General features: G+C 41.7%; 1 protein-coding gene across 2 annotated transcripts in view; it reads right to left on the bottom strand.

Annotated features, from left to right (window-relative positions):
* Positions 1 to 13922, bottom strand: part of SMYD3 (SET and MYND domain containing 3) — a gene marked incomplete at its 3' end in the record, with an annotated part of 742797 nt that overhangs the window by 214341 nt on the left and 514534 nt on the right. The window lies entirely within an intron of this gene.

Raw genomic sequence — 13922 nt, 5'->3', positions numbered from 1 at the left:
TGAATATGTAGAGAATTAAAATACTTTCTTTTCACTGTGTGGATAAATTGCACTTATTCATTAATTTAACACATAATATATAGAGTCCTAACCATGTACCTGGTTCTGTGAAGAGCCCCAAGGATGTCCTATCTTCAAGATACCGTACAATCTCCATAAGCAAGGGAAAACATGGAAATAAATTATTCACAGCTTAGTTCATCAATGTTAAAATAGGAGCTAGGAACAGAATCACAGCTTAAAATTTATGTTATTTGAGACAGCTGCGCAGATGAAGAGTACAGCCATGTGTATTTGTTATCTATTGCTGCATAGTACAACAGCAGCTTAAAACACCAAACATTATTTCATACAGTTTGGAGTTTCAGGAACCTGGAAGAGGCTTAGTTGGTTGATTCTGGTTCAGGGGTTCTCATGAGATTAAAGTCAAACTGACAGCAAGGCTACAACAAATTCAAGGCTGGAGAAGGGCTGGAAACACATGCCCCAAGCTCACTCTTGTGGTTATTGGCAGATCCCTATCTTTCACAGACTGTTTGTCAGAGGCTTGGGTCTCTCACATTGTGGGCCTCCCCATGGGGCTTCCACAAGAAGATAATTGGCTTCCCCCTGAGTGAGTGACCCAAGAAAGAGAATGACCAAAACAGAAGCCCATGTCTTTTTAGCCTAATCGCAGAAATGTCATAGCTTCTCATCCAACATATTCTACTGGTGACACACACACAGTCTGGTCCAAGGTGGGAGGGGGCACCACAGGATGTAAATATCCTGGAGGCTGGCTATAATGCCACTTTCTTCCAAAATAATTCAGCAAGGGAAGTCCTAGAGTAGTAGCTCTGAGGTCTGGAATAGCCATGGATCTGAAACACCTATCAAGGTCTCAGTTTCCATAACTGCAAAATAAGAATAGTAACCCAATCACTAATACCACTGGATGACAGCAGTGGATTTGAAGCTAGGTGGTCTAACACTCAAACCCATGGTCTACGTTGCTATGCTCTATTGACGCTCTAACAGAGAGTATGAAAATAATGTAAATAAAGTATTTATGAAAGCATTAGCAATTCTTAAATTTAAAAGAAGAAATCATATTTAAAAATGTGGTTCAAAAACAGACAATATGATTCCAGTTCTGTGAAGAACCCTAGTCAAAATCAAAAGGGCAGGAAGACAATGGCCGTGGCCACGGCTGGGGATTGGGGCAAATAAGAACTGACTGTGTAATGGGTGGAGGGCGCCCAAATGGGAAGTGGAAAAGTTCTGGAGATGAACGGTGGTGATGGCTGCACAACTGTGAAGGTACCACTGTGTGCTTAAAAGTCATTAAAATAGTAAATCCTGTTCCGTATGTTTTACCACCAAAACCCCCAAAACCAGACATTTAACTCAGTAGCTGATATTCCATCCAAAGTGTCATAAAAAAAAATACTTTCATATTTAATCATTTTAAATGCTTAAACAATAATTTAGTCTAAAGCATGGACAGGAATTCAAAAGAACTGGTTCTGGTTGGTCCATAATCTTTTTCTCAACTTCTTCTGGCTGCTCTTTTTCTTGCAAAAAAAAAAAAAGTTAGAATAGTTTCCTTTATGCTTATATCTCCCAAGTCACATAAGTAGCAATTTAAAAGTGGAAATTGCAGTCCAATCTTAAGCCCAGGGAAAATCTGCCGACACTATTAAGTGCTCCATAGCCTATACTTTTAGAACTACTCTATGATTATCATTATTTACACCCTTCCCCAGATGTCTCCTGCATGTTCAAAAGTCAAAGATTGTCCCAACAAATTGAAAGCAGCAGAGACTGCTGAGAGGGATGTGGGGCTCGGGGGTAAAGGTATACAAGGATGATCAGGCACCTGGCAGTTGGGGTTTCTTGCAAAGCTATTATTGCGGATATGGAGGGCTGATTAGAGGGGATTTGGGAAGGTGACTCCCCCTCAAGGTCAGCCCTTTGGATTAACATTCTTTCCTTGTCCTCACACTCTGGAATAGGCACTTTCTCCTGGTATACCTTGGAGCCAGGGGCTCACAGACCAGGGTTTATCAACTTCCTTACCACCATGGAGATCTGTTATGTTTGAGACAGGCCTCTGGCCTCATTTCAGAAATAAGAGAAGACCCTAGATAAAACACAGTGTTATACTTTTAGTTAAAAATACATGTTGTTTAATTCACCAATCACGTCTGCTTTTATCCATCTATATGGGCAGATCACCATATTAGGTGGTATGGAGTGACACAGAGAAAGTAAATGATGCAGAAAACTTTAAAGAAATTAAAGGATATGTGGAAAGGACACAGGTAACACCCAATCTTCAGAAAATTAAGGTTAAAAATACAAATTCATAAATGAATCAAAGTATCTCATTTACCAGGATGTTTCTAATGCCCACTTACTGAGCATACTACCATGACATTAGTGCTACTCATCAGAAGTGACTTTGCAAACCCAGGACAAGCTGCAGGAAGCTCACTGCATGAATAAAAGCAACAAGGTCCAACTCTGATTCTATCATCAATTCATCTAGTGTCTCTATGACTTCCATTTATACGTGTATTATTTAGTCTAAATCAGTTTATGCATCTGAAAAATGGTGAGAACAGTAGCAAACTCAGAGTTACCATGAGGATTAAATAAATAATTGATACCAGCATTTGGCATCTCTATACAGATTACACACCTGTGAACTGTAGGGCTGGTTGATATTGGAGACATTAATTTGTATTTTTCTCTTCGTATTACCTCTCTCTTTTTCTCCCATGGAAGAGACCCTGCTCGGTGCCTCAGGAGGGGGAGTGGGGGGTCAGCGAGACGTGGGGGTCTGGAGGGTTGGGGGTAGCAGCACGACTTCCTTAGGAGGAGGAAATGCGTGAACAGAGCCACGTGCACCTTCACACGAGGCTCTTGTCTCCTCTGTGGCAGAGAAGCCTGAGAGTCGCTGCAGAGGTCAGACTGGGTGACCCAGGCTCTGCCGTGGTCCCAGGGAATGGCTGCAGGAGTTTAAAGTTCTCCATCACATCAACGAAAGAGGCAGCAGTGAGAAATGGGACAGCTTTCTGGGAAAGATTTTGTGTGTTATTTTTTGTACATCGTAAATGTTTCTTTTGGACTGAGATTTACACCCATTACAATGTTTAATTTTCCAACACTCTGTATCTGTCTGACAGTGAATAATGGTCAATGTAATGAATGTTTAATAAATTTTCTTGCTTGACGTTACAAATATACACACATAAGCCCTCTCTCTGACGAGGAGCACTCACCCTGTGCTGCTTTAACAAAGGGCAGTGGCGGGCATACATTTCTAAATGGTTTTCTATCTGCTGCTAAGCACACAGAGGATGCTCAAGGAAAACCTGCTGACCGATCCGAGACAAACTATCAAGAGCAGCCTCAGCTCCCCAGAACCTTACTATCAATGCACACACCTGCCAACCACTCGGCCTGGATGAGGGGCATAGTGTGTTATGAATGGACCTTTTCTCTGCAATGCTAGCAAGTTTGCACAGAACAGAATTCATGACCTGGGCGTTACTTTAAACACTGTGACCTAACCACTTGAGAATGGAATGAGTAGATCTACCCACGAGGGCAGGGCTTATCTATCCAGTTACCTAATGCATTTCCAGGGTCTAGAAGAGTGCCAGGCACACAGTAGAAATTCAATAAACATTTGACAAGTGGTGACAGACAGTTGGAAAAGACAGACCTTGACCTCCAAGTATAAAATGTAAAATAGGGGTAGCTTCAAAGAGTACAGTCAAGCCCGAATTCAAGAGCCCAAGAAAATCAAGAGCATCAGGCAGAACAGGGCTGGCTGAATTTCTGATGTCCCCATGCAAACTGGGGACACCGAGAGAGACACAAAGTTCAAAGTCTGGGATGGGGCAGAGCGGAGAGGAAGAGGGGACTGATCAGCCACAGGAATGGTCAACTTCTTCGGCCCCGACCTGCTGTTCAGCAAGATGATACAGCTTTGGCTAAACGAATCTGTCTAAGAACTTGAAGTACGAACATGCTCCCTATCCTAAAGAAGTCCTGATTTCTGAACTGGCACTGAGACCCCAGCAGCTGGTGTGGAAGGCCACCCGGTCTGTTTCTGGGGATGCGCGGCTGGGGTGTTTCTCCGCAGGCTCCTCTCCCCGGGCTCTCTGGATCTCTGCCTCGAAGGCCGTTCAGGGCATGGACTTTAATCAAAGAAATGACACACTGGCCCTACAAAAAGAGACCTTGAATGGATTTATTTAAAGGTGACAAATATGGGGAGAGCTCCCTTGAAATGGTGAAGCAAGAGGATCAGGAACAGGAAGGGGGTGCGGGGAGACCGGTTTGTTTAAAACCATCTCAGAACAGCTGAGTCACCTGAGTGCTAACCAGAAGCAATGGAGGGCGATCACTGGGGGCTGCAGCCCTGAGAACTGATGTCATTGTGAAATCCTAAGAGTGTCTTTTTGTCAGCGGGAATTTATTGAGCTCCTACTCGGCGCATACTTGGTGCTGTGAGACACAGACAGCTGCCAGACTCCCTTTCCCCTCAAGATACTCTGATAGATCTTAACAATAACTAACATTTTTGGTTAATGATGCACTTTCATGTCATGTGATCTAATTTCATTTTATCTCTGAATCAGGAGTGGCAGGGATTATTTTCTCTGAGGAAAGAAAGAGCTGTGGGTTGGGGCATGGCATGATAAGAGAATTTCTGCAGGCCACCCGCTTTGCCCATAGCAGGTCAGCCCTCAGGCAAGATGTCCTGCCCTTCGCCAGAACCTCTGTGTGTCCAGCAGCTCAGGGACACAAGGCCCAACCTGCAGGCAGCTGGGAGTGCATGGGGACAGAGGAGCGCAAAGGTAAAGGGTGAGAATCGAGTCTTTCAAATCAGGGAGTGATCAGAACTGCGGGGACAGGGGCCAGCCACTCTCAGGTGTATCTCCTAGACCTAAACTGCCTGAGGAGATGACAGCTCTCTCTGGCAGGCACTCAGACAGGAGGTTATGTGTAGGCACTATCCTGGCGAGGCCCAGACAGCCAACCTGTCTCTGATCCTGGCTGAAAGAGTAGACAAGGAAATCCAAAGCATGGTGTTCCTCCAGGGAAAACGCTGTGCTGGACCTGAGCCAGGGCTGCCAACACCTGTGAGCAAGTACATTCCAGAATGTAGTTACAGCTTGGCTTCCTTTAAGGCTCTGCTTCATCAAGAAAGAAATGAAGACAAGGAGGTAACTTGCTAACAGTCCCCTTGGGTAACATCCCACCTATCTCTGAACTGCCCCTAGGGAGGAGCCGGAGATCATTAACCTTGGGTAAAAAGTACAAGACTTCATGTTCTGAGCTCCTGGGTTTTGAGCCATGATAGCTCCTATCAAGACGTGATTCTTGGTCCTCCCCAGTGGCTCAGGCTATTGAGCACAGCACTGTGGAGCTGCCCGCAGCCTTTGCAGCATGGGTTCGATCCCGGCAGGCAGGGAGATACCCACATGGCGTGGCAGACCTCTTCTGTCTCACCCGCTGCTCCCCTCAGCAGTGTATTTCAGTCAGTCTGCCTGTTCTGCTCCCTGCTCTGTCTCTGGTGAATCCTCTCACCCTCCCGCACATCTGGCCTGTACCCCGGTTCTTGTATGCATAAATAAATCTTAAAAAAAAAAAGAAAGTCTTTAAAAAAAAAAACAAAAAACGTGATTCTTGTTGAATAAATAGTTGTAAGTCAGTGACCTCACTAGGGACTCAAGTCTGAAATACAGGTTGATGTCTTCACTTTTTATTATAAATATGCTTCATTTTATTTAATAGCCATATTTCTAGTAAAAGACTATGTGACAACCACAACAAAATACCATTTTAAACCTATGGGGGGGGGGGCTATTATCAAAAGAAAAGGAAAAAGAAAAAGAAATGTTGATGAGGATGTGGAGAAACTGAAACCTTGTGTATTGCTGGGGGGAATGTAAAATATTAGTAGCTACCTGAAAAAGCTTGGCAGTTCCTCAAAGAACTAAACATAGAATAATAGAATTAGCATATGTTCCATCAATTCTACTTCTAGCTATTATATCTAAAGGAATTAAAAACAGAAATTTAAACAGATACTCGCATGCCAATGTCCATGGTCATTTTATTCACAACTGCCAAAAGACGGAAATAACCCAAATGTCCCCAGGGGTGGCGGGGGTGGACTTACAAAATGTAGTGTGTACATACAGTGGAATATTACTCAGCCATAATAAGGAATGAAGTTCTCAGATATTCTACGATATGGATGAAACGTTAAGACTTTTTGCTAAATGAGAGAAACCAGACACAAAAAGATAAATACTATATAATTCTACTAATATGAGGTACTTAGAATAGTCAAATTCACTGAGCCAGGAAGTAGAGTTGAGGTTCCCAGGGACTGGGAGAAAAGGGACTGGAGGATTATTGCTAAATGAAGCGCAGATTCTGTTTCAGGTGATGAAAAAGTTTCAGAAATAAATTGTGAATGTCACTGTACATTTAAAAATCGTCCAAGTGGTATATTTTGCATATATTTTACCACAATAAAAACAACCAAATATGAAATTAAAACATGAGTGAAAACAATGTGGATATTTCAAAAATAACAATATAAAAGCTTACTCCAGGAATATTATAAAAAGAGAGATTGTGACAATGACATACACTGTTGTCATAAAGTTTCTTTCCAAAGGTGAGGGAAATACATAGGATAATTACATTCACAACAGTGCTTTTTTAACCACATTTACAAAATACTTACTCTATGTCAGGAATTGTTTGAACAACTGTACTATACTAACTCGTTCAGACCTCACAATAACTCCTTTATACAGGTTCCATTATCTTAAAGTAAATGATTCTCAGCCACAGAGGTTTAAATAATGAGCCCAAAGCTACAGCTTAGTAAGTGGGAGAGCCTGGACTTAAACCCCAGGCCCAGATCCTTTTAACAAGTAAGCTACTAATCAGTATAACAGACCTAAGGGTTAGTCAAAAAAGGGAGGGAGGTTAAGGATATGGGCGTTTAATAAGTATAGGCTAACTAAAGTAAAAGAAAGGCTAATGGTGGTGCAGCGGTTAAGCGCTGGGCTGCGAAGCTGCCCGCAGCCTCTACAGCACTGGTTCGATCCCCGGCCACCAGGAGAGGTTCCCGCAAGGCACGCAGACTTCTTCTGTCGCCGGCTGCTCCACTCAGCAGTGTATTTCGTCTGTCTGTCTGTTCTGTTCCCCACTCTGGCTCTGGTGAACCCTCTCACCCTCCCACACGTCTGACTGTACCCAGTGCTTGTATAAATAAATAATTAAATAAATCTTTAAAAAAAAAAAAAGGCTAATGAAACACACAGTCCTCTTCTTCACAATCCAACATTAGTTGTTGAATAAATACCACAGGATGTCACTGATCTTTTAGGCTTGCTGGAGTCATTTCCAGGAAACTGAACAATAAAAGAGAAGAGGGCTGGACTTAAGGTTATAAAATTTGGTTTAAATTCTGGCTCTATCATTTACTTAACTTACTTACTCATTCAGTGAGCACTTTTTAACTTTCTGCTACACGCCGGGCAATGTGCTGGCTAGTTTGCTTATGTTTTGCATCCCAGTTCCTCAGCTACAAATTGGGGATAATTATACCTACCTCACGAGGTTGTTTGTGAAAGTTAACTAAATGAAAGTTAAATGAGGTAAGCTGTTACTGTTCTTGACTCTCATTTACACTCCATAATAACTGATTGAAAGCTTCAGTCTTGCCTAATTCCTCAGAATAAAGATTCTTGATAATGATTAGATATAGAAATCTTGATGCCGGTTTTATGAATGAAGGCTTTGTGCTTGCCAGGCTGCAGACCAAAATGCACAACCAGTTTCCATGTTACTTCTGCCCCTCCTTGTTTCTTCCCCTGGAGCCAGTCAGGTGGTGATGCAAGGCAGGTCACTGATAAGTGTCAGTTCTTTTCTATTTTTCCCAGGGAAGGTGAGAAAAGGGCAGAGAATGAGGAGAAGAAAGAATGTAGAAGAAAAGGAAACAGGATGTGAAGATAGAGATGAGATAGTAATACTTTCCTTTCCCTTCCAGTGGGAGATGAGGGGCTGTGGTCTGTAGGGGTTTCTCATCTTTTATTTCTCTCTAGAATGTTCCATGGCATCAAAGATGCCTCCAAATTGAAGGTGGCAGGAAATCTCTTTCCCCCCAAACCCTGTTCTGACCCAAGCATGAGTCCAAATGACTTTTCCCTGTTCCCCCAACTCACCCCTGCCGCCACCAAGTACATATTTAAAATATCATAGGAAGGAGTGGGTAGGGGGAGGCAGGGGACAGGGCATTGATAGAGGTGATTTGGTGGAGGGTGAGCACATACGAAAGAGTGAAAATCGAACCCCTCGGTGACAGCAGACATGTGAATGACTGATCAATTCATAAAAATTTAATTGTGATCATTTAGTTTGCAAAATGGCCAAAACAGTCATTGATGAACTTTGTTTCTAGAGTATTCATTAATCAAGTTAACAGAGAACTCAAATACAAGGTTTAGTTGTTCACTGAGTTCATCTGGTCTAGTAAAGTGTAGAACACTGGAAAACAGAGAACGTGTCTAATATAATATCATTATTTGTTAAATTCATACTTGATCATACAGTGCTAGAAAACAAAAAGATTTCTTAGAAAAAAATATTTGATGCTGGTTAAATGTCTAGATAAATAGAGACTTATTTCTCCTGAGTAAGATTATACTTAATTTTTAAGCTCCTGTGGTGGCAAGGAAAAGCCCACCAATAAACAACGTTTTCACACTATTTCACCCATGAAGTGGGGCCACTGTCCTTCACCTTTGGCAAAGGAAAGCGAGGTTAATGCAAATCACACTCTTTTTTTTTTTAAAGATTTATGTATTTATGCATAAAAGAACTGGGGTGTAAGCCAGAGGTGCCGGGGCATCGGGGGATGGAGGGTTGAAAGGATTCACCAGAGAAAGTGGGGAGCAGAACAAGCAGATCTACTGAAACACACTGCTGAGGGGAGCAGTGGAAAAGGCAGAAGAGGTCTGCTGTGCCATGTGGGGTTAGCTCCCTGGCCAGGGATCAAACTTGTGCTTCAGTGGCTGGTGATAGCTTGATAGTGCTGTCTTTAACCCCTGGGCCACCAGGGAGGCCCCTAAATCACACTCTCAAGATCACCAGACAACCATATTTGGGCTCACATTAGGCCAGTTCCAAACACTGCCTTCCAACCTAGCCATCTGAACTTCACTGTAATTTGTTAGTGTAAATTATATTACATCTTGGAAAGTGGCACTTCTGACTAGCAAGTTTTATTTCAATAGAAGGATTGAACCAGAAAAAACTACACCAGGCAAGTCCAAACATGTTGGCCAGCCTACAGGTTTTATTCCCATAAGCACCTCTTTCTCTTGCCAACCCATCTTCTACCTTATAGGGTGTAGATGTTTTGAAAGTTTCTTTCTGTTCTAGGTACTATGAAGAGATAGCGTCTAGGTTCATTTTAGAAATGCAAGCATAGGTGGAAAATTCACCATGTTTTGAAGATGGGGAGTTTTCACATTAGTGCCCTTGCCAAATTCTAAGCAGCATGCCTATCCCCATCATGTGATCCCACAGATTTCCAAAGCTATGGTTTGAAGACAGAAATGATAATAATCCTGTATCACCATGACAAATACTTTAATAGGGAAGACTGTAAATATTTTTAAAGTTTTTCATGATCCTCTTTTGAACTACAAGTGATAGTCAAAGGGAGGTCACTTCTATGAACTGGTTTCTTCAGAATTGCAGACCCTACAATAAATAACATTAACAGATGGTTTCTTTCTTTGCATAGACGCTCTCCCTCTTTGGAGCTGACAGCTACTCAGAATAAAGCATAAATTGGCTGGGAGGAGACCTAGCATCCTCTGGATCTCTCCTCACTTCAAAATGAGGGGTTTAAGAGACACACTACGGGGTGGGAGGAGGAGAGAGTAGGGTCAAAAAAAGAGGTGGGGTGGGAATTGTATGGGGACTATAACCAAGATGAAAATGCATACATTGCGCAAAAATGAAAAATGATGTAAGAAATATATAAAATTTAAAAAATAATAATAAATAAATAAATAGCAAACATAAAAAAAATAAATAAATGAGGGGTTTAGACAGAGGCTCTGACAGCTCCCTTCCAGCTCTGGTTCTGAATGATGTCCGAGAAGATCAAGAATGTGTATACCTCCCCCATTCTAAACCCATTCCAGAGTCCCTACCCTTTTTATGATTATATTTGCTACAAGAAACTCCAGCCCCTTTGAGAAAGCACCACATTCACTATAAGGAAGGCAGCAAGGTGAGCCTCCTGAGGAGACCAGGTGGTCTCGCGGACTGTGAGGAAAGACTCCAGTGTAAAGAGCAAGCAACCATTTCCTTGCAAGGTACCTCCTGCAGTCAGTCCCACTGCATGGCTCATACACAAATAGCTCAGTTTAATACTGCACAATGTACATGTTGTACACCATGAAAGAGAAAATGTGTATGAAAATTAAGGAAGAGAATAATGAAGGTTATAGATAAAGAGGATTGGAGGATAGGCCTTAGAAATCTGAGATATGCTGGAAGATATAAAGGAAAAGATGATAAAAGGAAAAAGAAATACCAAGTAAATATGTGTAGACACGCAGAAGAACTGGAACCAGAACCAGAAATGTAAAAATATTATACTTTGAGGCTCTCACATTTTTTGTTAAGCTTGAGGTATCCCAACAGAATGCAAAGTTCTTGTCTAATTCTCAAACCCATGGAGGGGGCATCAGGCATATCTGTGCTACCACAGCGCCATCTAGTGGAGTGGTGGGACTTGTGAGGACCTCAACCACAATCGTCTCGGACTAAGCCCATATTGAAAATATTCCAGGCAATAAATATAGGTGACAAAATGTTTTACTAGGGAATATGTACAACTTAAGTTCACAAATTTTTTATGTCATATGGCTTACCTCCTTTCAGGACAAGTGCAGCATAAATTTACATTCCACATTCTGAAAAACTCACCACTAACCCCTGCCAACATCCTACAATCAGCTCAGTTATTAATGACATTTTTAATGAAAAAACATCGCTTTTTAAGATATGTATATTTTCTAGCAAAACATAACTACCTTCTCTATTTTTCTAATGATATCTACTTTAAGCATCTCTTAAAATGAGACAGATATGATGAAACATCTATTTATTACATAGAATGTTAAATATCTCACAATGCAATTATCAAATACGTATACAGAGTTTTTTATGTTTTTATTTCTCCATTTTTCCCATGAAATCTCTTTAAGAACTGTTGCAGTAGTGTCGATTTCAGTGAGTCGTTGTGCAACTGATTGTACTAGGGATAGCAGGACACAGCCAAGGGGCTCCTGTAGTATTACTGATTTTTCTGTGGCCTCAAGTATGAGTCTTGGGAGGCAACATCATCTGGGAGGGGAAAAAACCCGTACTTTGGCTAAGATCTCAGCTAGAATTCAGGCACTGACACCTTGCAATTGTTATTTAATTTCTTGAGCCTTTCTCATTCCAATCAATAAAATGGGAACACTGGTATTGACTTCACAAAATTGTTGTGAGGACTGAATAAAATAGGTATGAAAAATGGGCAGCACAGTGCTGATATTTAAGAGGTACTGAGAACATACTATTCCTTTTCTCTTGCCTCTTCCTGAAAACATCCAGTTGAGAAAGAATAATTCTCATTTTTTCTCGAGCCTCCATGTCTCCTCATCTGATTTATTTTATTAAAAATGCAGACAAGAGAGAAGAAAAGGTCTTCCAAGATTCTGATACCTCCCCACTCCATTTTTCAGTTGAAAGCCAATCAATTAACGAGCACTGGGGTGAAGACGGAATTGTGCCTGCCATGCAGGGTACCTGGGAGAGTTCATCACACACTTGATTTTAATTCATGTGCACTGTGATCCTGTGGGTTAAAGGGCCATAAAAGTTGTTCTGGTTTTTCTTATACTTCAAAGGAAGCAATTTAATGGCTATGAATTACAGTCTCCCCATTACACTGTAACTACGCAACATAACTATTCTGCTATGATTTCCAACCTGGCTCCTTCTCCAAAGGAACTTCAAGGAAAGAATTTAAACAGAATAACCTTCCAGGCTTTCATCCAGCTTCCTCATGCAGGAGACTCTATCCCTGGAAACCCAAGGATACATGCACACACATAGGGTGAGGTGTGGTCTGGGCTCAGAACAGGACAGGAGAGATGAGATGGGATAGGGACAGCCATAAAATGGGGAACAAGTAAACACTGTTCCCTGAGGAGAATGATGAGATGACATGTTACCAGAAGCGAAAGAACCAGATAGTAATTAAAACATTTAAACAAAGAAGGGTCACATTAGGAATGCAAAAAAAAAGAACAAAAAAATGGCCTCCCTGGTGGCGCAAAGGGTTAAGATGCAACCTATGAAGCTCTCCAAGGCCACTGCAGCAGGAGTTTGATCCCCAGCCAAGGAGCTACCCACATGGTGCAGCAAACCTCTCCTGACTTGCCTGCTGCTCCCCTCAGCAGTGTATTTCAGTCATTCTGCCTGTTCTGTTCTGGTGAATCCTCTCACTCCCCCACACCTCTTCCCTGTACCCCAGTTCTTGTATATATAAATAAATAAATCTTTATTTTAAAAAAAGAACAAAAATGACTTTACCAACATGGGCTCCTTCCTATCTTTTTTACGTTTTCTTATTTAGCCTTGTAGGCAACTCTAAAATATTTCTATTACCTGGGGACTCGGTAGATGAAGTTTACATCATTCTTATGGCAGCAAAGCAATGCTGAATGCTGGGTAGAAATAGCACTACTTGGAACTAGATTTAAATCCCAGTTCTCAAATAGTATTCTCAACTGCTGTCTGACCTTGGACAATTTCCCTGAGCATTGGTTGCTCATCTAAAATGGGGACAGTCACCTATCTGAATGAGGGGCTACTATGAAGCTCAAATTAGAGGAGATGAGAACAAATCAAAATCAAAAATCAAAGTCAAAAGTGTCTTGGAGGGCTTCACTTCAATCCACTGGAATAAAGCAGGGTCATAGGTCATAGGTTTGATTTTCTGCAACGTGTCAATATAGCCAGGAACTAAAGGGGTAACTTTAATATTATAAAACTAGAACATATGAATCTGCTTACAACAGAATCCTATGAAAACGTCACAGAAAGGAAAGGTGAGAGAAGTTAAGTCCTTCAGACCTCTAGTGAGTAGTCCTCATTATCATTCCTGATGTTTGCACCGGCAGAACCAGTCAAAGAACATGGCCTTGGCTGGAGGACAGAGGGCACAACCTTGATATGCAAGGTTTAATTTCATCTGCCTCCATACTAGATGTGGGGTCTGAGAACCTAATTGTTGCCAAGCTCTGTGACTAGAGTTGAAGTACCCCAGTGACAGAAATGAAAGGGTAAAAGAAAAACAGAGAGGAGCGTCTTGACTTACATTTGGGAATCATTGTTTTAATATTGGGCTTAAAATGTGCTTTCGATGCTTGCATTAAAGGCATAAGAAAACCCTGATAATTAAAAGCAATAAAACTGTATGCAGTGCCAATAAATTTGGAGTTGTTGGAATAAAATAAAAATAAACTTTGTGGGGAAAGTAAGCCTTGTTGTAACAAAGATACCCCATAAAAGGGTGAGATACTATGTCCTCTGCCCCACTTAACTCCAGGAGGAACTGAGAGGCACATATAACACAGAAGGCAGGTGGGCCTGGGACACACGGGGAGACGCATGCAGAAGAAGGGCTCACTGGCTTCCTAGCTTTGGACTTGCACCAGTGACTTGGTGGAGACATGTGAAGTCGGGACATGTAGACACTTGGAAGAGATACGGTGGGTGAGACACATGGGGAAGCTGATAATGGTAACTTTTATTTGTACTTCAAT

This window comes from Talpa europaea (assembly GCF_964194135.1).
Source record: "Talpa europaea genome assembly, chromosome: 14".
Classification (NCBI taxonomy): domain Eukaryota; kingdom Metazoa; phylum Chordata; class Mammalia; order Eulipotyphla; family Talpidae; genus Talpa; species Talpa europaea.
Note: the sequence above shows the minus strand (reverse complement) of the source record. Positions and strands in the feature narration are given on the sequence as shown.